This window comes from Python bivittatus, unplaced genomic scaffold (genome assembly GCF_059951505.1).
Source record: "Python bivittatus isolate LINGU-HERP-01145 unplaced genomic scaffold, Pbiv_v1 ctg000610_np1212, whole genome shotgun sequence".
Taxonomy (NCBI): Eukaryota; Metazoa; Chordata; class Lepidosauria; order Squamata; family Pythonidae; genus Python; species Python bivittatus.
This window is the reverse complement of record NW_028277088.1, coordinates 15,364,031-15,391,917: the sequence shown is the minus strand read 5'-3', so window position 1 is coordinate 15,391,917 and position 27,887 is coordinate 15,364,031. Positions and strand designations below refer to the sequence as shown.

Below are 27,887 nucleotides of genomic sequence, written 5' to 3'. Positions count from 1 at the left end.
TGCTAGATATCCCAGTTATTGCTGGGAAGATGAGCTTATTCCTGTGCAGAAATAAAAGTTTACTTTCTCCATCCTGTCAATTAGAAGTAATGCACGTCTTTCCTGTCAAGATGCCCCCAGAGATCAGAAAGGCTTCAGCAAAAAAAAAAAAAAAAAAGTGAAATGGATTTCATTTAGTGCAATTTATTTATTTATTCTATTTTTTTGCACAGACTTTGAAGATGAAATGCAAACTAGCAAGAGGAGGAGTAATTGAAACAGTGTGTCATAAAACAAAAAGAATCTAAACATATAAGGAAGAAACAATACCCCCCCACCCCTGCTCACTCCAGTTCTTCTCTGTCCTGTCCTTGTATTTGAATCCACGTCAAACTACCATTCTGCTGAAATACACATTTTATTGGGGGACATGAACCATTTACCTGCAGCACGGTGCTGAATCAACTTAGAGCTCTTTCTGGAAAGAGACCTTTCTTTGTCAACTCTTAGGGTAAAAAAACCACACACACACCCCTATCATTTTACAGAAGGAAAAGAAGCCTTTTTCCCCTTTGCGCTTCACCTGGCAGATCTATCTAAGAAGTGGGGGGAAGCAGAGTGCAAATTTTTGAAGTCTCTGGTCCATTCGAGGATGCTGAATTAGTCAAGCTGTGGGTAGAAAGAGGCTCAAATAGACCTTTGAGCTTAAGAACATCCTTTGCCCAGGCTGACAGCTGGAATTTGGACTGTTTTTCCAGCTGCTTTTGAGGGCTCCAGCCATCACCCTATCCAGATGTTTAACAATCCTCATTAGGCCTCTCAAGTAAAGACAACATTTTGTAGGAAAAAAAATAAGCCATAGCCTCCTTTATCCATTCTCCTAAGTAGTTGGCTGAGACAAGGCAGAGTGATACATGTGAGACTGTAGACAGGATGCAATCCAGTTAGCCTGAAGAGATGCTAATATTCCAAATTCAGGCCATACACAAACACACACAGAAAGAGAGATTCTATTAGGCAAAAATGGGAGCACATTTTCAAGAGTGCCATGCGTTACTATGAAGTCTAGTAGTGTCATTATGTTTAAAGAAGTATTTTCAGTAGAATTTCAGGGTACCCAAAGTCATTGCCAATAGTCAACCAGATGGGATGCTAACTCTGCTTACAAAAGGAGCAGCTGTGCATCTAATTAGAACCCCAATCATTTCTAGTAGTACTTACAATGAAACCTATGAAGCTGTCTTATACTGTTGCAGGATCTAATTGAATGGAGGTGGTGTATAAATTTCATAAACAAATAAATCTTTGATCCATGTAGCTTATTACTATCTACGTGTGTTGTAGATGCATTGTGCTAAGCCCAAGGTTTGTGCTTTCCCAAGCTATTGAGAAAGGCACAACAGGCAGAGTTCAAGCTAACTATAAATATTGATTTAGAAACTGTATTGTCTAGATTTGCACAATATACTAAGCCACTGTTTCTCAACCTTGGCCACTTTAAGATGTGGGGACTTCAACGCTGTCTGGGGAATTCTGGGAGTTGAAGTCCAGACATCTTAAAGTGGCCAAGGTTGAGAAACACTATGCTAAGCCAATCCAAGCAAATCACATTAAGATTAAGAGCACTGAAGCCAGTTGCTGGTTAGCAGTCTTTCTCCAGGTAAGAGAGAACAGTCTTCCCCAGAACTGTTGGGAGCTCAGTTTGGAATCTTTCAGCTTTCAATACTCCCCTTTACTTCTTGCAGCAGAAGCTACTTCAGAATGTACCATCATATTATAGCAGTGTTGTCCAAACTTGGCCACTTTAAGATGAGTGGACTTCAACTCCCAGAATTCCCCAGCCAGCATGGCTGGCTGGGGAATTCTGGGAGTTGAAGTCCACTCATCTTAAAGTGGCCAAGTTTGGACAACACTGTCTTATAGCAATTACATTATGTTTTAGTGGCAAACTTAAGATTGTCATATTGATTTGGGCTGTAGTGTCAATCAAACTGAGCCACTGGGGAACTTCCGTAGGGGCAGTTACTTTCTCCAAACTCTGAACCATAGCTCAAAAGCCTTACTTGGGAGAACAAGCTTATATCCTTGCAGTCAACTATGGATTAAAAAAAAAAAAAAACCAATTACACTTTTATCCTGCTTCTTAGACCAAAATTTATTTCCCAAAGTGGCTTAAAAACAAAGTCATTGGGCCTCTCCTTTTAAATGGAAATAGAATACAAGTACAGCTCTGAGATATACATGCAAAAATGACAATACATAGAAGAGGAAAAATACAGGGGGGAAAACCAGAATTCTTCTCCCAATTTGGCAATGATGTAACAAAGTTGTAAATAGGCATTGATTTTTCATTTTGGTCAGGCTAAACTTCCCTTGCTGGCAGTCTTGCTTGGGCAGACATGCAAAGACATACTTGATGAACTCTAAACTTGTAGCTGCAGCATCCCCCCTGCTGTTTCTGGAGAAGTCATGACTGGAGCAAGGTTGAGAACTGCCTTACATCAAGAAAAATGAATGGTGCATTCAACTCAGTATTGTTAGTACATCAACCAGCTCTCCCGAGTCCTTCTATTTTGCTCTACTGTATATGAAGATTCTGTGGCTTGGCCATAAGACCTTTGGCGTGCCTGTATTATGAACCACACTTTTCTTTTCTTTTTTTGCTGGCAGTGAGGTGAAAACAAGTGCCTTGTAACTGGGTTTTTTTCCTCCTTCCTGGAAGCAGGCTAATATAATGTTATGGCGTCTCTCTTCTTAGAAAAGGGCAGCTGGGATCCCTTTGTTCCTCTGGCTGGTAGAAGAGGCCTAAATGCCCTTCTGCTTGCTTCTTCAGTCTTGGGACAGCAGCCAAGGTCAGGGCAATGCTTTGGAAAAGGTTAGGGCAGCCCCAGAGCTGAGCTTGACTCTTGGCTTCATAAATCCCAGTGTCAGGGCTCAGTCATCTGTTCAACTCCCTGAGGGATCAAAAGCAGAGTGAAATTCTACAGTGCTTGGATTCTCGAAATTTTTGCGTTTTTTTGTAAATTAATCATGAGTTGCTCTGGCAGCCTTCTCAAATGCATTGCAGCCTTATTTAATCAGTCACAGTCAAAGTGCTGACTGGGCCTAATTGTAGTGCTGTAATCAGAGCACAAAGAAGGGCAGAAGGAGAGTGCTGGTCCCCAAGATGCTTGGGAGATTAAGTATTTTGCTCAGATCCAAACATTTGGGGTTCCCATTGGTTTTCTTAGGGGAAAAGTAGAACCTCTGCCCTTCCACAAATGGGAACAATGAATAATCCCAATTGTTTTCTTTTGGGGTTGTGCACTATATTTATGGGTCAATGAATAAAAGCTTGGACAGAGCACATAGAAGTTAGCCTGCAGTTCCCATCATTCGTCTCCATTGCCTAGGGTGAATAGGAGTTGGAGTGCAACCACACCTGGAGAAACACATGATTTAAACCATCCCTAAGATAATTTGGGTATCCAACATTATAACATTGGAGCTATTATTTTCAGGCACAATATTGCTACCATACAAACAAAGAAAGAAACAAGATAAGTATTTAGGTTCCCTTGCTAAATAATAAATGGATGGTTGAGATTATTGGATGTCAGACAGCCTCCAAATCTAATAAAATATAAATATAAAATATATGATCATGGGTGCTGAGAAGATGGAGGTAAGGAAGACAGGAGTTACTGGAAAGTTATAGAATGAACTCAAAGGTTTTGTGTAAAACTGAAACATGTCTTTGCTTTTGAGGAATCATCCAATGGTTTTACCTGTCATGGAAAATCTATGAAGACTTCCTGGGCAAAATGGAGCTGAACACGATACAGACCCAGTAAAGCATTAAGTATGAACACAGGCTATGAATGCTTCCAAATATGCTTTACGCACTGAGTACAGCTTGAATCCCCCAATGTTGTCTTTTCTTAAATGCATGCACCTTAAGCAAACTATTTTTTGAGTTTATTGATTTAAGGTGGTAAACCTGATTGCATTCTTTTTGCAAGTGAATTTTGTTTCACCAGACTGTGAATTATCTGATGCATATCACATGAGACTTCTGATGTCCAGAGAATTTGGGTAGCTCAGGGTTGAACTGTGGAGCCCTTGGGGTTCTCTGAGCTTGGCTGTTTTCTTGCAGACATTTCGTTACCTGCACTGAAAACGTTACCTAGCTGGGTAATGAAACGTTTGCAAGGAAACAACCAAGCTCAGAGAACCCCAAGGACTCCACAGCCCAGAGAATTATTGGTGTCTGGTATTGGAAACAACTCAAGTTACTCAAAATTCATACAAAGAAGCCCTCCCCACTTTCTAGGACCATGTCATTGAATAACTCACAAGTTCTTTATCTCAGTGTTTTGCTATAATACAAAAAATGTCTAGTATCTCCAGACATTATCTACCCAGCCACACACCATCTGCCAAATAAACTATAAATATTAGTTTCACATCACAGTCTCATACTAACATGTGGTTCATACATTTGCATTTGCTTATTTACAGTTTTACCAAACTGAAATATTAAAAGATGACATTAAGTTCTAATCCAGATCAGAGAAAGCAAAGATGAATGGCAAACGTTAACCTGACATATATCATTGCAAAGAATAGCCCAGAACAACCAAGTTCTCCATACATTTTCAAACCCTGCCGTTTTAAATCACTCTGACTTTTTTAATTCTTTGGAGTATTTAAATGATGAATTCTTCTATGAATCCATGTTAAGTAATGGATCTTGTATGTTTTATGACCAATATCATGTTTAAAATATTAATTGTTCATGATACATACTCCTCATTTGTTTTATTAAAGTTGCTTGGGTGAGTTGAATGATCGATGTTGCCTTAGGATTAGGTTTGGAGTTGCTTCATACGGATGTGTATAGTAGAGAATACATAAACATAACCAAAATACATATTATTGGCAAAGACTTTTCTCATAGGAATCTCAAGTTATCAGGCAGAAACTTTTTTTATAGTCTAATCCAATCAGCGCAGATGACTAACATGTTCTACTTCTCTTGCTTGTTGCCATCCATATTATCTGAAAACATTTGTCAATTCTTTTAGACCCCCGGTGCTGATTACATGCACAGATACAAGAACAATGCTGTTGTTCTGAGGCCATTTACCAAGCCACCAATAGTGTTAACTTATATATTCTATTCAAAAAATAAGCCCCCTTGAATCCAATTGGGTTTATTCATATGAAAGTGGTGAAAGCATTGTAATCTGAGCCTTGCAAATGAGTTTGTACATTCATAAGCTTTCTGGGCATGTTCCAAACTCTGGATAATGATGACTCAATATTGGAGCGGATTCTAATACTGACTGACTGTCTATCTCTCTCTCTGCCTATCTGGTTAGCTATTTAGCTAAGTTCATGAGGATGGGCTGGTTTACAAATCATACTAGGTGATGATTTGCTTAACTATTGAATAAACCATAACTGGTTGCAACAAATTTAGCCAAAATGAAACAAGCCACCTTATGTTTTAGTACAATGTGTAAACTCAATCAGTGTTTTGAGAGAACTTTTTTACACTGTCAGAGACTTTGCACAAGAGCTAACAGCCCATGAGCTTCTAAGCAACATCTGGTCAGCAAGCCAGAACTGTGAAGAGGGCTTGGTTCCTCCATTTTACTGAGAGAATCTGACATGGGATGACCATATGTAGTATAGACAGCATGATTTACTCAAGGTATTTGCCAGCAATCTAAATTCAAAGCCTGGCTAGAACAGATCTTCTTCCAAAAGGGTTTAGGGAAAGCAGATTTTATTCTGGAGAAGGTATGGACTCTCCAGATTTTGCTCAGCATTAGGCATTATTGCCAATAGTGCAGAATGGTGGGAACTGCAGTCTAACATCTGGAAGGCCACATGTTGTTTCCCCCTCCCATGCCTGGGAGTCTAGTATTAATTTTAAAGGAGCAAAACCACAAAGTAACATTGGGGAACTTTAAAGATTCAGATGAACAAATACCCATTTTGGATGTTTGAACGTGCCTGTATTTTTTTGCGAAACAAAACAAAAAGTTTGTGTGTTAAGCTTAAAATATCATCCTATGTACCTCCTCTTGCCTGCAGCAGAGATGTTACTGTCATTCTTGGTATTCCCAAGCAATCTCACATCCAGGCACTTGCTATACCCAATATACGGTTACATCGTCTTTAAACCTTTTACTGAGAAAACATGGGTTCTATTTGTTTGTTTCAATTTTTATAGCCACCCCTCTCAATGTCGTGACTCGGCAGCAAACAGCAGTTTAAAAACATAAAAATAAAAATGACATCCAAACAAATATGTAAACGGCAGCTAAGGTAAAAAAAACAATTCAACCATCCCACAGGCTCTGTCTCATATTCCGACCCCCATGCTTGGTGGCATAGCCAGGTCTTCAAAACCGTATGAAAGGCCATCAGGGTTGGAGCTAATCTAATCTCCAGGGGAATGATGTTCCATAGAGCAGGCGCCTGTCACACAACACTCCAGACGTAACAACTGTTGATAAGAAAGACAAAAAAGTCTGGATAGTGGACACTGCAATACCTGAGGACAGCAGGAGAGAAGAGAAAGAACTGGAGAAAATCATAAAATATAAAGGCCTGCAAATAGAAGTAGAACGATTATGGCAAAAGAAAGCAACGATAGTACCAATAGTTATAGGCACCTTAGGTGCAATCCCAAAACATCTGGAGCACCACTTGGACCATCGGCATTGACAAAATCACCATCAGTCAATTGCAAAAGACAGCTTTACTTGGAACAGCTTACATCCTGCAACAATACCTTTAACACCATCAAACAACAACAACTGTCTATCACAAGTCCTTGGGAAGGACTTGATAGGTAGATAAAAATGCCAAATCCAGTGTAAACATCTGGCTGACTGTGCAACCAACCATAACAACAACATGCTTCTTGTGCTGGATCTAATGGGATATGTAGACACAATTGGGGACAAGTGGTCCCTCTGTCCCATTCTTCACTGGTTCCTTTACCAACAGTCATCTATAACCCAAATCAGGAAGTAATTACAGGTAGTCCTCGCTTAACAGTGGTAATTGGGACTGGAATTTCCATCACTAAGCAACACAGTTGTAAAGCATGATGCTTACCGCGCCGCTTAGCAGTGGAAATTCCAGCACTTCTGGTTGTCATTGTTAAGTGAATCCCATGCTGTCGTTAAGCATGACATCACCAGGTCTCCATTTGTGACCCTCTGCCAGCTTCCCCACTGACTTTGCTCATAGGAAGCTGGCAAAGAAGGTCACAAATGGCAGTCACATGACCATGGGACCCTGTGATGTTGTAATTGCGAGCTGGACACCAAGTGTGATGACGGAGATGCTGCAACCATTGTAAGTACAAGGGCCAGTCATAAGTACCACTTGTTCAGCACCGTCATAAGTTTGAATGGTCACTGAACAAGTGGTCGTTGAGCGAGGACCACCTCTATATGCTGATCTCCAGTTGTGTAACTCTTTTACAGTTACACATTGTTAGAAACGTGTGTATGTGTGTGTGTGTGTGTATATATATATATATATATATATATATATATATATGTTTATATGATATATACACACACACATATACATACACATACACACATACATACACATTATATTCATTCTGTATTTATTTACAGAATTCATTCTGTATTTATTCTGCCACAATTTGATTTCCAATTTATATGCATATTGCACTCCACAGATTTAAACATGCAGATCTGAAATTAGTTATATGCTGGTCTCCAGTTTTCCAAAACCTTGTGGCTCAGTTTTCAACTCTGTGATGTACAAAAATACATGTGCAAAGGGAAAGGGCTTACAGCATAGTTCGTTATATTATGAGAAACAAACACAGAAATCAGATCAAAATTTTATGTGCTTTTTAAAATTGCAAACTGATGTGGAAAAGGATGGGATGAATTTAAGACTGGCAAATTCACTCAGCCTGAATAGCCATATTTTCCACTACTTTAAAAGCCCAGAGGGTTAGTCTTTGGTATAAAGGCTTTAGTGTTTAAAACATACTTCTGTAACTATTGTGAATAAAGCCTCTATACTTCATGGTCCGTGTGTGTGATGCTAGCACACAGATAGGAGTCCCTAAGATGGGAGCCAATGGATAAAGGAGGAGGATGTACTAACTCAGACTAACAGAAGTTGAACAAGGAATCCCCCAAGTCCAAGAGCTGATTGAAGTATCTAAAGAGGTTAAGGGAGCAGTTATCAGGACTGTCCTGGTTTCTTGTATCAAGCATCCTGCATTCTTCCAGACAGGAAACCTAAATGCTTCTTAATTCAGAATTTGGAAATGGAAAAGTATGTGCATCAGAAGCGAGACTCAAAAGAGACAACAGTTTTGTTCCGAGCTTGGTTTATTAAAACAGATTAATGTTTGTATGAACACGTCCCACCCCCCACTTGTCAATGATTAAATAATCATTTTGCATTAGGCAATTTGCATCTATTGTTTGTCTTCCCTATCTGTAATTAAGCCTGTTTTGCCAAGCTCTAATGTTAGCCACAAATGTGATGCAAACAACAACCAGAATAACATGTTCTGATGCTCGTTGGGGTATAGAAAAAAGAGATCGGGAAACCTTTATCCACCAAGTTTCAACTCATTTCTTAATGCTAGGAAATCAGGAAAAAAAAAATCAGATTGCCTGAAAACTGGCAAGTAGTTCTAAACCTGAATTACACACTTTGATTAATACTTGGTGCACCTCCTTCTACAAAAAATGGTTACCCATCTGCCAAATTATGAATCCAACATCATAAGTTCAGTTTAAAATTTTCTGTTTTGACCATTTGAAGCTCATCTGAATGCTTGTGGATGCTTGTAACCAAAGTACATGTTGGGAAAGTATATAAATATTGTATTGCTTTCCAAAGGCATGATTGATGATCTAACACATTACAATATGCTCTTATTGGGTTTTTCAAATATGCTTTGTTTATTATAATCAAGCAAAATGAAGGGAGTAGCTGTAGTCAAGCAGAAGTTTGGAACTGATTGTAACCTTGGCAAAGTTTAGCAAGAAAGCAAAGTTGTTCAGCAGACAGAGGCCATGAAAAATAAGATACTTTTATTTCCCTTGGAAAGTAAAGGAGTTAACTTTTGGGAGCCTGGATACCTTAGAGCAGTGTTTCTCAACCTTGGCTGCTTGAAGATGGGTGGACTTCAACTCCCAGAATTCCCCAGCCAGCATTGGCTGGTTGGGGAATTCTGGGAGTTGAAGTCTACCCATCTTCAAATGGCCATGGTTGAGAAACAGTGCCTTAGAGACTGCTTTTCCCAACAGTTTCTGCTTGCCCTACCTGAGCAACTAAAAGCCCCCACCTAGCAGGAGGTACAGCAGGAGGGGGCCAAAGGGTGGTGGGTGTTCTCTGTAACAGCTCCCCTCCTTTGAAATAGCTTACCCCCTAAAGCAAGGATAGTCCTCAACTTCATGGCCATCCAGAAACAAGTAAAAACCTGGCCCTTATGGAAAGCCTTTGGGTATCAATTATTGCCAACAGCGTCTTACCAAAAATGCTAGCACATTAATTTTAGGACCTAATCTGGGGAATTAGGACCTAAAATCTTTAGATTTTACTATTTTAATTCATCATAAAATTGAGGGGGGGGGTTGTACTGTTGTATTTTGTAAGATCTGTAAGCTGCCTAGAGTCCTTTAGCTTTTCGGTGGGAGCAACTATAAAAGATAGATAGTTAAACAACAGCCAATATCGGAGCATCTGGTAGCATGGGGAAGTGTTAATGCTTAGTTATACACACTGTGCAAGCAAAAAAGAAAGAAAAGGCTAATCACTCTCAGTCTGATTTGGCAGAAATATTAATATTTGTGGATTGAAGTCCAAGATTTAAATTGGGAAGGCCCACATACATACTTTTCACTTCACAAATAGACTACTGCAGCACGCTTTACATGGAGCTGCCCTTGACAAGTGCTCGGAAACTACAGCTGGTCTAGAATGCCGCTGCAGAGATGGTAACAGGCATGCTTTGGTATGTCCATGTGGCATCACTGCTCTATGAGTTGAACTGGTTGTCGTTTGGTTTCTAGAGACAATTCAAAGCCTTGGTTATCACCTTTATGGCATAAGAGCTGGCTGTTTAAGGGACCACTTATCTCCAAAAGATTTGCCCAACCTGCAAGAGTGGGCATGCTCCTGACCCCTGCAATCAAACAGTGCTATCTGTTGGGACCTAGGCAATGTGCCATTTCTGTTGCAGTGCCCACCCTCGGGAGCAGATCCCCCCAACATCCATATGACTCCCTGATGATATTCAAGAAGGTATTGAAAACTTGGCTGTTTCCCTAGGTCTTGAGATGGGGTAGGGTCAAGCCCCTACAGAATTGTATCCAATTAAGTATCTTCTTCCTTGTGTGATCTTTTTTCCTATGGATGAATTCTTTTCTTGTTCTTAATGTTGTAAGCAACCCTGAGTCCTGTGGAGCTAGGAAGGAAGGAAGGAAGGGAGGGAGGGAAAACTTACTTATTGGACACTGAATGGAATAATTTCATTTTTAGGTAGTAAGCATGCTGTGTCATATACCTAATGCAATACAAAGAAAGGGGAAATGGAAATTAGCATAAAGGGCAGTAAATTAAAATTTCAATTGCCATTTCAATTGTGCAAGCAGACTATGTGACAGTACAAATTAAAGCACCTGAATAAAAAAAAAAATGTCTAAAATACAGTTAATTTGGTGCTTGACATTATTATTCTGAAATCTCTACAGGCAAATTTCTCTTTTTAAAAGGATAAGGAAATTACCTAGAATTAAACTTCAACAGTTGATTGTATATATAGCAGTAAAAAATCTTTTGGAATTCACCTTTTTCCAGTATTTTATTCAGTATTAGCCCAAAGCACTTGCAAGCCTTAGTCTGGAATTAAAGTCTTTATTTAAATTTCAGTGCTCATTACGGGCTGCTTTGAGCCTAGCTGCAGTAGTACTCCAATGTGCTGTCCTAGAAGCACGTTGTATTCATGAGACAGTAGACATTACTCGCTCATTTTTATTCTTGTTTTTGAAAGGGGGGGTCTGAAGGCATGGTTTAAAAATAAAATAGGTGTGCCCTGCAAAGGCTTAATGACCTATTTTCACCTGTTATGTAAAAACCTCTGAAAATAGCATAATTGAAAATAATTCTATTTTTATTTCATTGTGGGCAGGCCTCTGTAACCAAAAAGGGGGAACAGGAGTTCCTCAAATTATTTTAAAAAATCAATAATTTGATTAACTGTCATTTAGACCATGTCTCTAACTAACTTGCAACCCACTATGTTGAACTGTGGGAGCTTCCTTTTCACATCATTCCCCTGCTATTTTCTCTTCCTTGAATTTCTTTTGAAGCCTTAGCTGCGCTTCTATTAATTTGCTGGGCCCCCTTTGCAGGTGTGTGACAAAGGTCCTCTTTGTTCAATTGACGGTCGAGCCTTCTTATTAAAAGTTCATTCGACGATAGAAGTGTCCTCATCCTGCATAGGATCTGTACATTCCTATTCTTAGATTAAAACATCATGGGCCTCTATAATGACCTGGGAACCTATGATGCGAACACACTGCTGGCATTCAGAGTGATTTCCTATCCCTGAGCTCTTATGAACTTGGTTACATTTCCCTAACATTGTTCCTATAACTCCCCACAGTGCATTTGGCAACAGAAATGCTTTGCTGAAACAAGGGGTTTTTGAGTGTTTTCAAAGGAAAAGGAGAGGCAGTTCTTCTTAAATCATTTGCCTGATGCAAGGCAGGTTTTGTGTTGACTTGGCAAATGCCAGGAGAGGGGCCAAGATGAAAGAGATGACAGAAGTGTCAGCATTTCTGAGACTCCCCACCTCTCTTGCCAAATGAATCAAAATCGGCAGCAATGTAGCTAGGGGACAAAAATAATAGGAAGGAAGAAAATCTGCAAGATAACATCTGTTCAAGTGTCAAAATTCATTAATGGAAAGATGGGGAAAACTGCAAGCCCACTCAGGGTAGTTGGAAAATCTGTGATTCTCAGCATATGTGCAACTCCAGATCACATTATTATTTTTCCTCCCATCAGATGCAATTGCATCGAACAGATCAAAAGAATTCTGGCCCAGCTAAAGGAGCATATGAAAAGCTTATGCGTATCTTATTACTCAGGATCCTAGATACTTTCTGCATAGAAATTGGATTGCAAATGCAATAAATGTTAAAAATGCTAAATAAAGGCAATCACTGGAATGGTAACATCATTACAATATAAACAAACATGGAAGCAAATTTTAAATAATCCTTTTTATAGTATGCTTTAGCTGAGTGGACCTCAGATCTACAAACCTTTTCAGTATAATGTCCATGATTTTGAAGGGGGAAAAGAAAGAATAAATCATTAATAAAACACCTTTCTTTCACTAATTATTAGTGAAATAATTGTTGCAGGTCTGTTTTTCCTTCCAACTGTTTTCTGAATTTTACTCACACCTTGTGTGCCAAATACGTCATGTGGTGTCATGTCCATCCTACAAAATAGGTTTGTATGTGCATACTGTAGTTACATAAGTGAATCAAGAAGGGCTGTCACAGAATAGTTAAGAGCAGGGTTTCTCAACCTTGGCGACTTGAAGATGTGTGGACTTCAACTCCCAGAATTCCCCCGCCAGCCATGCTGGCTGGGGAATTCTGGGAGTTGAAGTCCACACATCTTCAAGTCGTCAAGGTTGAGGAACCCTGGTTAAAAGGGCAGAAAATACACAAATCTTGAAGTAGTAAGACATAGGAAATGTGCCCTTAGGTCCAGCTGAATTCTTTGATCACAGCTACCAAAAAACTCATTTCTTGTTCCACTTGGCTCTTCTCTTGTTCATAAGAAAACTAGTCTGGATCACACTGAAGCCTTACTTGGTCTGTCTTCCTGTTTCTGCAGCAGTCAACCAGATTCCCTGGAAAGCCAACAGAACCATTCTTTTCCTAGAACTGGTCTTCAACCGCATACTACCTTGGGACCTGCAGGGAACAAATGCCCATCACTTGTACCTACAGATTACTACATCCTCCATGGTCTCCTTCTAAAGTCCACTAAACATGGGTACCACATTTCACTAGAGTAGATTAATGTTTCATGTAGCGGTTTTACTAAGTTTGGGCAAGGGACAGCAGATAAACCCATCATGGATGTGTTATTTATTTTCAAGGAAAACAGCGAGACCACCAAAACAAAATCTGTAATGGAATGAATGGGCACACCTTTCATGGAGTATATTAGTGTCCATTTTGGAATACTTCATAGAAAAGAAGCTGTATCAAAATACGTATATTTTGTAAAGCTGCATACAAAACTATCTATATTTAGGAAAGTTACACACTAGATGCATGCAAAATACATGGTAAGAAAAAATATGAAAACAATGGAGGAGGTTCTCATTTTAAAAAAGCAGAATTATGCAGAATTGACTAACAGCAGTTTACATGTAACATTCACATAGACTGGATATGGACTGATCTGTATATCTCCAGTTTGGGGCTACTGGTCTCTCACAACATTTTGATTCATATATTATGTAGTTCTAATGTTTACAGGGTTAACAAAGCACTTGGCATGGAATGAGGGAAATAGGTGTGGCGAGGCTTGGATTACTGGCTAGAAATTATGGCTTGCTTACACATAATCTGCCTTTTTCAGAAGGCACCATGGCTTTCCCTTGGGTCTCTTGTTTCACACTGCAGGGTGCTCTGACCTTTGCAGAAGTTGGACTGGGGAATGGATTGCCTTGGTATATTTATGAATGGTGCCATAAATTCCATGAAACTACAGGAAATAGTTAGGAAAGGACACATAAACCCTAATCTTCTTTGACATCTCTCAGGGTCACTGTAGGCTTAGCTCTTTATCCATGTCAACATCAATGGCCACCAACTGTTATTGGAATTTTCTTTCTGCAGCATGGAATCTCCATTTAGAGTGGGTCATGGGCCATAATTTTAATGGAGTTTGTAAAGTAAATCAGTTTGTATAAAATACATCAGTCTGAATAATTATTTGAACCAACTGGAAAAATATGGTGTCCCCCTCTGCCCAAGACATAGGTATAATTTAGCCATGCAGCATTTGCAAGCAGTGAAAAAGAAAAAAATCACATGAATGTACACTGGATTATAACTGTGACAATCTGGCATAGTGTGAGCAACTTTGGGGCGCAAAGGGCTACTCAGGGTGCAGACTTAGATGGAGGTCAAGAACTAGACATGCCCATGTACCCCTTGTCTCTCCTGCACATGCACACCACTCAAAATACAGCATTCATATTTTTTTCTTTCACACTAGACAGAAAGAAGAGTGAAAGAATAAGCTCCTTCTTCCTAGTGACCCACTGCAGCTTTCCTTCCTCAAACAGGGACTTAGCCTAGAGGTCTTCTGTGGACTGCCTGTGACTGGGACCCAGAGCTCAGTTCAGGTGCCAAAGGGGATTTCCAGAGACTGAATCAGAGGCAGCTGTCAATGGGAGTCAGGAACCAGGAGTCAGAGCCAGAAGGTCATGCAGAAAGTCAGGGCTGAAGCCAAGAGGTTGCGCCAGGAAGACCATTACTGGTAACCTGAGGTCTCAGCAGACTGTCTAGCAGCTAGAAGGAAGAACTAAGCCTAGGTTAACCCTATATTCTGGGTTCAGGCATGCTGAGTGAACTACCCTTGTTCAGACCAGGGAAAGGTGTGGCAAAGCTGACAGCTTTGCTTAGAGAAAAAACACTGACTAACTTTAATGCCAATTGGAAGCCCCTTTTGGACTTTTTTGCAGGAGACAGAAAAAAAAATGAAATTATGATATATGGATTTGATGATTAGTTAAATGAATAGGTTATACAAAATATGTATGTTAAGATGTAGTTTTAGAGTAAGAGGTTATTATATGATTTATCTACGTCTGCTGTATAAGAAGTTGGAAGTTATACTTTTTGTAATTTTTTTCTTTTTTTTAACTTTCCAACACCTTTGTATTCTTTCTTTATTTCTAACGCTCTTGTTCTCTACTTTCTTGATTATTAGTTTTTGTTTCCTTTTATCTTTTTGCTTTTTATAATTTAATAAAGTTCTTATTAAAAAAAAGACTTGGGAAGGATGGTTTAACCCCAAGCAATCCCTGAGCTGGTTTGGGCTAAAACTGACCTCTCTTTTCCCAGTGTTGATTGGGTTTTCATATTTGCACCACAGTTTAACCCCACCAATTAAGCATGTCATGTGAACATGGCCCTTCAGGAATCAACAGTTCTATTAACCAGGCATTAATTTTCCAAAGGAAGTCCCAAGCTGTGTTAGGAAGAGTCAGATTTCCTCCCACACAAATTCTGATTGCAGAACTGACTCAGCATAAGTTTCTCTGTACCTCCTCTTCATGGAAAAGAGTCACTTTCTCCACGCTCTGGTGGGTATTACATTCAGGAATAGAGAGGGATTCCCTGCTATCCAAGAGCATTAAACTTATTTTGTTAAATTTCTGACAGATTCTACATCAAGATCTTTAAGGAGAATCAGTGAGATCAGCCCATCTATCATAATCAGAACAAATTCACTGCAAGACATTTTGCCTGTTGATATTTCTTTCCAACTAACCTGTCAGAGCCTGTGATCAAAAGGAACAGGATTAGAAACCTCACCCTGTAAATTATATCCTGATCAAGAACTATCTGTGTCGTGCCCCCTCACCTTTTAATCAGTGTTTGGCTGAGATCTGAGCAACAGAGCATGAAGAGTAGGCAAGTACTTGAAACAGATTAAAATAAATATTTACAAGCTGATTCCCATGAGAGCAGTATATGGTTGTTTTCATCAAATAACCATGCCTTTTCCTTTGATTTATGAACTGACTATATACTATTAGAGTTTCAAGCTGAATATCCCTCACTCTGATTTCTAATGTTTTAGAATTTCAGGAAGGCTTTGATTTCTATAAATGGTTACTAGGTACCTCAACTCAGAACAAAATTACACAACCATGCTCCTTTTGCTAAATATAATGTGAGTGGATTTTTCCAGATTAGTGCATGCCAGAACCAATCTTCTGAATAGTTAAGACAGGTCTGCAAATAACATCCTGCCACGTCTTCAGATATTTTCAGAAACTGAATATCATGGAGACTACCGATGTGGAGAACTGGTGGCCCTCCAGGTGTAACTGAACTACAATTCCCCATGCAGTAACTTTATCTATAGGATTTTAATTGTGGCAGTCATGAATCTGATGGAGACCAGCTTGTGGTAAGATGTGTAACGTTATCATAGTTGGTAAAGCATCAATATGGCTCTAGCTGGTCCTGGAACATGAGATTGCTGGAGAATTGCCTTATATAACTTTCTATGTATGCCATGTAGCCATGCAGATGTTTTTAAACTTGCTGTCATGGTGTATATATTTAAAAATTCTCTATAAGGGGCAAAACTTACTTCACATAGCCTAACATTTGTACACAAAAGGCATTTATATAATACAAGCCACCTGTACATAGATTTCTATATGTGAACACAATATGAGTTTTTATAGCATGGGCACATCCAGGCAATTAGAGGTTGAGCAAAACAGATATGGGCTCTTTCCTAACTGCTAAGTTGAAGTGCTACCCATCATCCTTGAATAGAAAACTATACCACTGTGCAATTGGCTAGAGAGCAGTATGGAGATGGCCTTGAAGAAGGTATTTAACAGTCATTAGGTAAACACCACCTTAGCCCTAAAAGGGAGGAGGGAATGAGAAAGAAACTCAAGACTGACCCACCTTGATCCTTTTTGGTATAAGGATGTTTCACTCATGGGCTAGGGATGAGATGAAGGCAATGTCATAGGAACCTGACAGGAAAAAAAAAGTCATCAGGGCATGTTTATGCCATGGCTAAGTGCAGGTGGGGAAAGTCCTATAGTAGGGCTGGGGAACTGTGCCTTTCCCAGAGATAGGACAGCTTCGCTATTTAGCTAAATATATCTTGCGAGGCTCCATAAGATTTAAATAGACCCAAGATGAAAGACTGGGCATCTAATGCTTTCCGGAGGTCTCAAGCTAGAATAGTAAAGGGACGAACACTCCTTTGTCTAGTTCAGTAGAAAGCCTTGGAAGAATGCTCAAATGACTTATGTCTCAGCTTGCTAGATTTATTTGCTTACAAAGCCACTTTCTTGGACCAAGTCCACTCTTCCCTCCTCATCTCTGTAGACAAAGTGTTATATTTGAAGTAAGGTATGTCGCAAAACAGAACAACAAAATGGTGTTAATGGAGCACACAGTGTCAAGAATGAACCTTGCAGATGAAGTGATTATGAATCTCCATCTTGATGCTGCGATGGTACCAACTACATAGAGCAAAATCAAAGGAACATCTGCATTGTAATATATGTGAACTCCTCTCTGTCTTTAAATACTGTCTAGATACTGTCTTGCATGTTAATTATATTTTAAATGCTGTAGTAGAATTAGCTCTCCCTGAACAAAATTGCAAACTGCTTATTTAATTGTTCCCAAATTTATAGTCAAGGAGAAGTGTAAAATTATATCAATAAGGCACTAAGTCATCCAGCCAACACAAATGACGATCATGTGTCTGTTTTACAACCTCAAGCCTTTGCTTGAACACATAATTGAAAATAAATATATTATTAAATATGTGCCAAATGAATGCTTCTGTGGGTGATTGCTACCCTTAATATCAATTCTGGTAAGTCTTAAAATTGTTCCTGATTGCTTCTACTTTCTGTCAGCTCTATGGGGTAAAACAAGTCTACATTATGGTGCTGCATGGAAACACACTTCTCGTAGATATAAACTAAACAAACCAGGAAAAGCAAGTCTTCATAGAAGCTAACCATTTATGGCTTCCCAGCTGGGAAAATCACTTACCATCCAGATTGAGGAGCACCCATGTTAAAAAAATAGCAGACATTGTTATTCCAGTGGCATGGACTCAAACTATGCAGAAAGCTGAACCATTTATATAACAGGAGCCTGTTGTTTCTTTTGGCAGGCCAAAAAGCTGGAGCAGATGGTCAGCAAGAATTCCACCTCTTGGCTCATTATTGCAAGCAAAACATGATGCTGGGACTTAAGGTGATTTACCACCCAAACTGTCCTATCTCCTATGCAAGTTCTTGTACTTCTACCTCCCTCTGCTCATGAAACCCTCTCATTTGGGGGGCTTTCAAATTGGGCTTTTCTTGGAGGTCAACCCAACTGATCCTGCTGTGAGTGAGCATAACCCTCCTCAACCTGGTAGACTTCAGATGTATTGAAGGACAATTCTCTAAACTCTCAGCCAGCAACTAGAAAGTAACTGCTTGAGGAAGCCTGAACTGGCCTCATTAGAGGATCCCAAACCCTTTCCATACTAGAGCAGCAAAAGTGGTTTCTCTAATCTACCTGTGGGACATAACAGGAGGTTCTTCTTTGGGGAACTCCCTGTGGAGAACCCTAAGAACATCACCATAAAGCTTTCTAAGAGGATGGTGGAGCGGAAAGCTCAACTGTGAAATTCCCAGAAACAATCAGATGATGGATCTCCACGAAGTGTCAGGCCAAACTGGATTATGATGCATATATTCATCAGAGTGGGGAGGGAACTGTTTTCTGCGACAGCTACATATCTTGTGACAAAAGTTATCTCTATAAGGATGTGTTACAAACTAGGAGATGCAATCGTATAAACTTTCTCTAGTGAATCCCTTCTTCCAAGGTTTTCCAAGTAAAAATAATTATGATCGACAGTCCCCAGTCAAGCTGAACCTTCTGACCCCACTGGTCCATCTTTGGGGAGTTCTTAGCCATTCCACTTAGGGACTTCTCCTTTTATTCTAGCTCCAAGAAAAATAGGAAGGAAAATACTTTTGATTTTCCTGCCCAAAGTCAATATGGAACCTAAATCTCTAGACACAAAAGGAGTTAAGTGGGAGTTTAAAACGGAATACAAAAGCGGGAGGGCGGGGGAGGGAACAATCACACACAGAATTCCAAATGAAATCAATTCAATTTCTGCTCTCCTGTGGAAAATGCCTGCTCAGAGATTCATCACTTTGTGAAGTTTTCCAAAGAGCACAACAATGCCAAATTGTGGTCAGTGTTCCCTAATAATCAGGGCCAGCCCTACCATTAAGCAAATGAAACAACTAACTCTGCCTGTAAATTCTGGCAAGTGAAAAACAGCCCACTCTGCCTCTGCTGAGCAAGATTGCCATCATGGTAGAAGATGCTCTCCAGTTATACCAGCACTGGAGTAAAGTTCGGATGACCACCTTTGGCATCAAGCTGGGCAACAACATTTCTTGCAACTGCTCTGGAGTTAATGACACCATCTGTGTCTATTGGCAGCATAGCATTTGCCCAGTATGGTGACCTTCAGATATACAGGACTTCAGTGGCTCTCCTGACGAGATGATGATAGCTGAAATCCAACACAACTGGATTTATTTATTATTTTATTTATTTAAGCAATTTATATGGCCGCCCAACTCATGGTGACTCCAGGCAGCTTACAGGAATAAAAAGCCCAAATACAAAACCCACTACACTCCCCCCCCACCATGGCGACAACAACACATTTACACTAGCCATTTGATGGGCTCCGAATTGACCTGATCCCCAGGCCCGCTGGCAAAACCATGTCTTCAGGGCCTTGCAGAAGAGCATCAAGATGGGAGCCAGCCTTATCTTTGTGGGGATGATGTTCCACAGGGAGGGAGCCACCACGGAGAAGGCCCTTGTTCTTGGTCTCACTAGATGGACCTCCTTAGTTAGGGGGATCCGTAACATACCCTGCCTCCCTGATCTGATGGGTTGGGAAGATGAAACTGGGAAAAGGCTGTTCTTCAAATGATGGCACTAGGGTGGGAGCGCTGCCATGAACACAAATCTGCCAGAGGTTTAAGAGCTACCCCCCCCCCCCAACATCTAGCCAATTAGCATAAGCAGGAAGTTTAGCTGTTCAGACTGTGATCACATAGCCTGATCTTAAAGTAACACCCTTCATTGCACAATTTTTCGTATGTTTATTTTGGAATGAGTCAGTTGTGTGCTTTTCAATACATGCACTGAGCTTATGATCTTATTCTCTTCTATAAGTCAAAACATGTGTCTCTTTTAAAATGTGTGTCTTTCATGGCCAACCAATACAAATGTTCATCACTGCAAGTAATGCCCCCATCATAAAATAGTTGAAATGTATGCTGTACGGTTACCATTGTGCTGCTGGTGATAAAGGATGTTTTCTTTTGCTGACACTGTATTTCAAGCCGCATGGAAGTGATTTCCTCCCTTATGATTGCTGTTTGAATAACATTTCCACAACTTAAAATGTGCATTGCAAGCATACTGGATATTTTTGAGAGTTGGATTGGACAGGGGAAAAACTTGGCTGCACTTGGAAAGAATTTGAACAGATGTTTCCAAGCAAAGATACAAGTACTTTCTTGTCTTAAGGGTATTCCCTTGGGTGAGACAAGGATAAAAGACCAATGGTGAGTTTCTGCATTGGAATTATGGAAGAAATACTCATATTGCAGACCTAAGTAATTCACGCTGTTACTTAGAATTTACATGACATGGAATAGTGAAACTGCTTCAGCTTTAATTTTTGTACATTTATTTTGTAGATTTCTAGCCTTCCAAGAAATTCCCAAGGTGGTATACAACGTAAGAATTAGAAATATATTGAAAACAGAAATATAGTTTAAATAAAATATAACAGCAACATGCTAAAACGTGATACGTTTCAGTGGTGTAAAGCTGCAGGCAGTTTTAATAAAGAGAAAAGTGTGAGAACAAGACAGCATAATTTTGACAAATCATATGAAGAGGGCATGGGGTGCGTGTACAGAGACACAGCTGAGAGAATGCTGTCCTACTTTTTTAGAAGACAGGGCTACTATTGCTCCTTCAGGGAGTAATATACAGTACAGCAGGGTTCCTCAACCTTGGCAACTTTAAGACGGATGGACTTCAACTCCCAGAATTCCCCAGCCAGCCTTCCCTTGCTGGCTGGGGAATTCTGGGAGTTGAAGTCCACCCATCTTAAAGTTGCCAAGGCTGAGGAACCCTGATATACAGGGTTATTAGGACCCTGCTTGTCCATGTCAAGGCTTGTGTTTGGAGAAGTGAGAAAACACTACTTATAAACTGGAAAAGAGAAATACAATCTGCCTTCCTGTTGGATTTGAGAAGAAGGCAGCGTCACGATAACATGTCATATTAAATGGCTAGCAAGGTATCTTCATGCCGCGGTTAGAGGGACATGAGAATGAGCCCCTAACTTCTAATGTCTACCAAACTTAACTGATCTTAAGGTGCTGCAGCTGATTGTAAAGCACACATATGCTAATATAGTTGCTAACAAATCTTCTGCTAACTTATTTCCAACCATTTCATATTTGATCACACGCAGAACTTTAAATCACACCACAAAATATGTAAACAATGAGTGCAACTTAATTACTTTTGATTTCTTACATGTATATACTGCCTGAATCAAAAAAACTCTTGGTGGGTTACAACAATATACTACCAATTTCACACACTGTTGCTACAGTTTGACCCTAACATCTTCTGGACAGATGTATTCTGTACCATATTTATTTAAAAAAAAACTTTTAATAACTTTTTTAATGTAGGTTTTTTTTAAAAAAATGTAGTTCCAGTCCTTGCAACCCACATTTAAGAAATGTCATTTGCTAACTGCAAGAGTTTGGAACACAGATCGAGTTCTGCTCAGCAGATTGAACATGGAGATTCTCAAATACTAGGAGAGCTGCTCCCAGGTTCGGCTTATGGTCACTCACTCACTCACTCACTCACTCACTCACTCACTCACTCACACACTCACAGCCTGTTGAGGCATGCAGATCTTGTCAGCCCCCCTTGCTTTCTACCTGGATTTTCCAGATAGGTGCGGCTAGAGCAGACAAGACACACAGCCCTGGTCAACAGCCGGGAAATAATTAGGGATACACACAAATCACTTCCAACTGAACACTGAGGCACAAGAGGTTCTTTGAAATACACAGAGACCCAGCGAATTTAAAGTAACAGCAAAACTTTACTGGTTGCAAGGTACATTTGCTCTTTCTCATACACACACACATGCTCATCCACACTCATCCACGTCCTTCCCAACTAGGCTGCCAGCCACTAGCTAGAGGGACGGAAGCCGCCAAGTCTGGATCCAAAGATGACTCAGAAGACTCAGACGACTCAGACGACTCAGAGTGGGCAGGCTTTGGGACCTCTTTTATCCCCAAAAGTCCTTGCTTTGTTGATTCACAAGTCTGGCAGTTGTTGATGGGATTGGGGTTTCATGTGCTCAGGCCCAACTTCTTTTGTCTGGTTCAGGTCACATTTTTCCTTTGTTTCCTTAAGGACTTACTTCCTTCTTATCTACCTCTCCGAAGGGGTCTCATAGACAAAATTCCTGGGTTTTGTCCTCTCTGCTTACATGCCTGCTTCATCTTTAGGTTATGGCAGCTTCAGCCTAGTCTCACACTGGTTTGACACATTTTGGAACAAGTGAATTCATACATCAATGTAGATGAAAGTAAACTAATATTCATTATATTAGTCAATTCCCGTTTGGATTATTGCAATGAGCTTTACATGGGGCTGCCCTTGAAGACCACTCGGAAGTTACAACTGATCCAGAATACAGCAATGCACACAGTATTGGGTGTTCCTAGGTTTGCTCATGTTACACCTCTATTGCACTGGCTCCCAGTTTCCTTCCAAGTGCAATTCAAGGTGCTGGTTATCACCTTTAAAGCCCTACATGGCACAGGACTTGATTATTTGTGGGACCGCCTCTCCCTAAGAATACCTGTCTGTCCCACCAGATCGGATAGGGGAGGCATGCTCCAGATCCCTTCCCTGAAATCCTGCCACCTAGTGGGACCTCAGAAGCATGCCTTTTCCATGGCTGCCTCTACCTTATGGAATACCGATTTGGCAGGCCCCCACCCTTTTAGCCTTTTGGAAGGCCATCCAGACCTAGCTTTTTTACCCAGGTGCTGGGGTAGGATAGAATAGAATAGATAGAATGGAATGAGGGTAGATGGAGCTTGCTGCAGGGCATACTAAGGGGATGATTAAGGTGGTGAGTTTTTGTTTTTGTTTGATTGTTTTATGGTTTTATGGTTATGTTTTATAGTTACTGGGTTTTATTGCTGTTGTGAGGCACCCAGAGTGGTTTAAGATGGGCAGCCATACAAATCTTTTAAACAAATAAAATAAATAAACTAATACAAACATTAATTCCAATTCTATATACCCAACTGCCATACTGGAAGAAACTTCCTACAGATATATACAGGTTGCTGTGAGAAGTGATGATCTCTCCCTTACTTACAACATCTAGGAAGCTAGATTGCATCAGTCTAGGCTGGTATAATAGCAAAAGAATGCTACTGAACTAGGGCTGATCTCAAATGTTCCTTTCAGCTGGATGATTTTAGAAAATGGAACTGGATAGTTCTTTGTTTTATTTACTTTCTTGACTTACAACCCGTTTTTCCTCCAGGAGGCCAAGCTGAGGTCACCAAGCTCTCCTTCCCCCAATTCCCCCACTACTACCAACTGTGAGATCAGTTGAGCTGAGAATTAACAACAGGCCCCAAATCACCAAGTGACCTTCCAAGACCAAGGGTGGATTTGAATCTGGATCTCCCCAGTCCTACTCCAGAACCTTAACCATTACTGCACACTGGCTTCAGTCACCAAAACTTGAAGAACTGTCCTGAAATAACTGGTGGAAGATTTTTAATGGGAAAAAATTAGATCTGCAATGAAATGTTTGAAGGCAGCAAATAAATGCAGAGATCTAGAGATGTATTAGACACACAGGAGTAGTAGTAGCAATAGCATAATATGAAGACAAGGAATCAATTTTTTGCAAATAAGGGTCTGTGAATATCATAGAAAAAATAATTGAAACCAGGCATAGCTGCAGCAATAAAATTCATGCTTGACCCTCCAAAGAATATATTATCTCTGCCACTTCTCCTCTGGTTGTTCACTTGCGGAAAGAACCAAGGTGCATTTTAAGAAATATCTACAGTATCTTGAAGGAACATATATACTTGATCACTGAAAGGGAACAAACTGTTTTTCTTCTTCTGCTCATATGTTTACACTATCTCCTTGTCAAGAACAATAAAGAAGGAGCCTATAGGTTTTCTTCTCCACAGTTTACAGCAGCTTCAGAGGGACAACACTATGGGTCAGAATTGATCAGAATGGAGTAGGTTAGGGGGACATTCCACGTCCCACAGGTTTGATTTCAATCAAAATCTTCCATTGTTGCTTTTGAAAAAGATAATTGTATTGAGTATTCCAATCTTGAAATCATTGCAGCAACAATTTTACTTTGGCAGGGAAGTTTGCTTGATAGTATTTTAGAGTTCTAAGAAGCAGTTTCTCCAAACTGCTTTAGTCAGAGCAGGTAGGTGGTCTTTTAGAATAGGGGCTGGGAAAAGAAAGGGTTCATACATTACACTAAGCCTAATTCATTTAACTTGATTTATTGAATAAATCACAAAAAGTTGAGATCACTTAGCCCACTAAGCCATAAATCTTGCTTTTAAAAATACAGAGCCTGGGTTCAAATACAAGCTAAACTAAAAACAAGCCAACCACATTATGGCTTAATATGATATGTGAACCCAGCTGATGAGTAGAAAATGACATGATTTTGTAATTTGGTTGCTCTGAAGATTGAGAAATGAGACATTGTTGTTAATTGTTGAATTTCAAAGATGATTCTATTTCCCCTCTACAGGTAATTCTCAGTTAACAACTACCCTGTTTAGTGACTGTTCGAACTTAATGACAGTGCTGAAAAAGTAACTTTATGACTGATCCTCAAACTTATGACCATCGCAGCATCCCTGCGGTCATGTAATTGCCATTCAGGCACTTTGTAACCAGCACACAGTTATGACTGTCGCAGCATCCCATGGTCATGTGATTTCCATTTGTGAGCTTCACAGCTGGGTTCCAATAAGCAAAGTCCATGGAGAAGCTGGCAGTAAGTCACAAGTCACGGTCACATGCTGTTGCACTTAACGACCATGGGTGATTCACTTAATGGCCACAGTGGAATTGACATCAAAGGTCTGGTGCAGTCATGTGATATTTTGCTTAATGACTGTATCATTTCAATGGACATTGCTGGTCCCAATTGCGGTCGTTAACTGAGGACTACCTGTATTCACTTTGTCTTCCCTATAGTTACCAGGACTTTAGGGAACAGGAAAAACACAAGACTGCAGGAACCCCAAATCTTGGTGTTTGGGAGAACTGTTATCTAAGTCACCAGAAGTAACTTTAGGATTAAATTCTGGATCAGATGGGACAGTTGTGCATGTACACTCAAAACTACATATAAGCCAAGATAGTCTGGTAAGCAAAGATCAGGAAAACCAAATGTGGGTTTATGTTCTTGACCTTGGATGGAAAAGATCAAGAACAAGAGCCCTGGAAAAAGCTATAGATGGTAGACAGAGTCCCCATATAAGAAAGACAAATCATGCACATTTAGAAGGCAGCTCTGAGGCTAGCATATTATATAACTTGTACTCCCTAAGGGTCAACTAATTGGTATTATGGGCTGGGCAAAATCACTGTAAAACACAGTATTGTCTCCCACATCTACAAAAGGAACAGAGTTGTGGTAGTTTACAAGAAATGAGGTGCCAGAGATTTGATGGCTGGAGGTCCTACTTTGAGTTGGAAGTTATGTTCCATCCTGTACAGTTATGTCTCTTTCCCATAGTGGATCTGAGATACCTCTCCTGCACTTTCAAAATGAGGGAGGGTTGAATCCATTGATTTTGCTTTTATGTTGTTCCAGTCCTTCTGCATCAGTTTCTAAATTTGGCCAATTAATACCCACCACCCCAGAAATCTACACAAATTATGCATGCATTTTCAGGTGAATTTCATCTGATATTTATATTTTCTTTACAATAGTTATACCATATGCACTTTATGTGACAAGTATTTTAAAATTCTTAAAAGTGTGAATTTACATGCACATATTTGGAACACATTAGATAAGTGTTAATTGAAATTTGAATCCAATTTCTCCTCCATCACTACTGAGAATATAGGTATAGATCTTATCCTAAATCTGGTTGTGAAGCACTAACATATCCCTCCCTGCAACATACTGAACCAAGAACAGAAATCTTACTTACATGCATATTAACGTTTACTGGATTTCTTTTGTTTAGAGGTTTACTGGCATTTTTAAAAACTGTAATCTTCCATCTCAGGATAATGTCCAAGAGCTTTGTTTATTTGTAAGACCTGTTGGAAATGATTAAGTGGTGGGTAAATGCACTTATCTCTGAAATGTATAAATATAAATGTCTATCTTCTTGTATTGCATTCCATCACTGAAGATATGGGTTTACATATGCAGCTTTGACCTGCGTGGAAAACCTTATTAGGGAACGAAGGAAGGCCGTAGCTGCCACGTGCTTGGAATTTCGTCAGTACTTAGAACTGTTTGTCTGGAAGGCAGACTTTTAAAAACAAAATAAATTGCATCATGCTCCTAAAGTACAATTCCTGGCTAATAATTGTTTCAAGAAATAAAAATAATTGGAACAAAAGGACTTGGAAGAACATTCTGGGCCTATAACAAAGTCTCAGTTGGAATAGAATCTAGCTTAGCTAACCTAGCATATGTGAAAACCCTTTCACCTGATATGTTGTTGAGGTCTTTCAAACACCTCTGATTTCAGATTCATTGTCAAGGAAGGTTTGGAGCGGAAAGCAGCATTCTAGGGTACTTTTTCTCCAGCACCCCAGGCTTAAGGTGTGGACTTCTGAATGAGAGCTTTCATTTTGTCTTCTAAAACCCAGCCATACTAGAGCAAAGCTGCAGTATTCTACCTGCAATTATCTGAGAGTGATTCTTGCCAAACTCAGTAGTGGTTAGTTGCAAGTAGACATGAATGGGATTATGGTGTGCCTGAACTATCCAACATGCTTCACTAGCTGAGTTAAAGTTCTAGCTCCTAAAGTTGTACAACATGCTAAGATTGGTAAGTTTTAATCTTGATTCCTTTTTGTTGTTGTTGTTTAGCATGTTGGGTCCAGCCCGTCTGGTTAGTTCATGTTTCAATATACTGCAAGTTCAAAAAATGGATTAATTCATCTAGAAGTGTTTTGGACAAACCCAGCCAGGGAATCTCAGGGGGAAGAAAGTTACAGCTAGGATACTGTGTGAGCCACATCTTGTGCTAAATCGAGAATCTCAGGCTCCCAAGGGAACAAGAAGAGGAAATGGTTGTTACCACTTTCATCTTGTGTTTTCCAAAGATAACCAACTCTGACTCAACATAGGTAAAAAGAAAAAGCTAAGGTAGCTAAGTGACCTGCAGAGCAAGTCATATAAACCTTGGGTTGTAGAGGGTGTCATAGGCATCTACCAGTTACTCCAATTCCAGATGTCCATCTGTTCTCTGCCGAAGGACCTCCAGTGAAAGAGAGTCCAAAATCAGGAGTGCATATCATGGAGATAGTGAGGCAGAATCAGGGGGAAAAAAAGTACATTTGCTTTAATTTAAATGTATCTATGATAAAGCTTATTCTGAGAGCCGAAAATGCAAAGAATCTGCAAGCTCTAGTAATAAAAGGAGCAAAGTGAAAAAATGGAACTAAAATTAAATATAAAGAAGACCAAATTAATGATTATAGCAACCAGCCTTAGAACTGACAATGAAGATATCAAAGTAGTGGATACTTTTTGCCTTTCAGGATCAACCATCAACAATAAAGAAACAAGCAGTCAAGAAATATGCCACAGACTAGCAATTGGTAGAACAACCATGAAGACCTTGGAAATGATATTCAAAGGCCATGATGTGTATATGGCTACAAAGATCAAAATAG

General features: G+C 39.8%; 1 long non-coding RNA gene across 1 annotated transcript; it reads right to left on the bottom strand.

The window, feature by feature from the left end:
- Positions 1-2,120: 2,120 nt before the first annotated feature.
- On the bottom strand, positions 2,121-26,375 carry LOC148214570 (uncharacterized). The gene is made up of 4 exons (XR_015797769.1): positions 26,183-26,375; positions 16,743-16,813; positions 12,879-12,983; positions 2,121-2,933 (listed from the first exon to the last, which is right to left on the bottom strand). It is a non-coding gene; the product is annotated as an uncharacterized LOC148214570 (long non-coding RNA).
- Between the last annotated feature and the right edge of the window lie 1,512 nt (positions 26,376-27,887).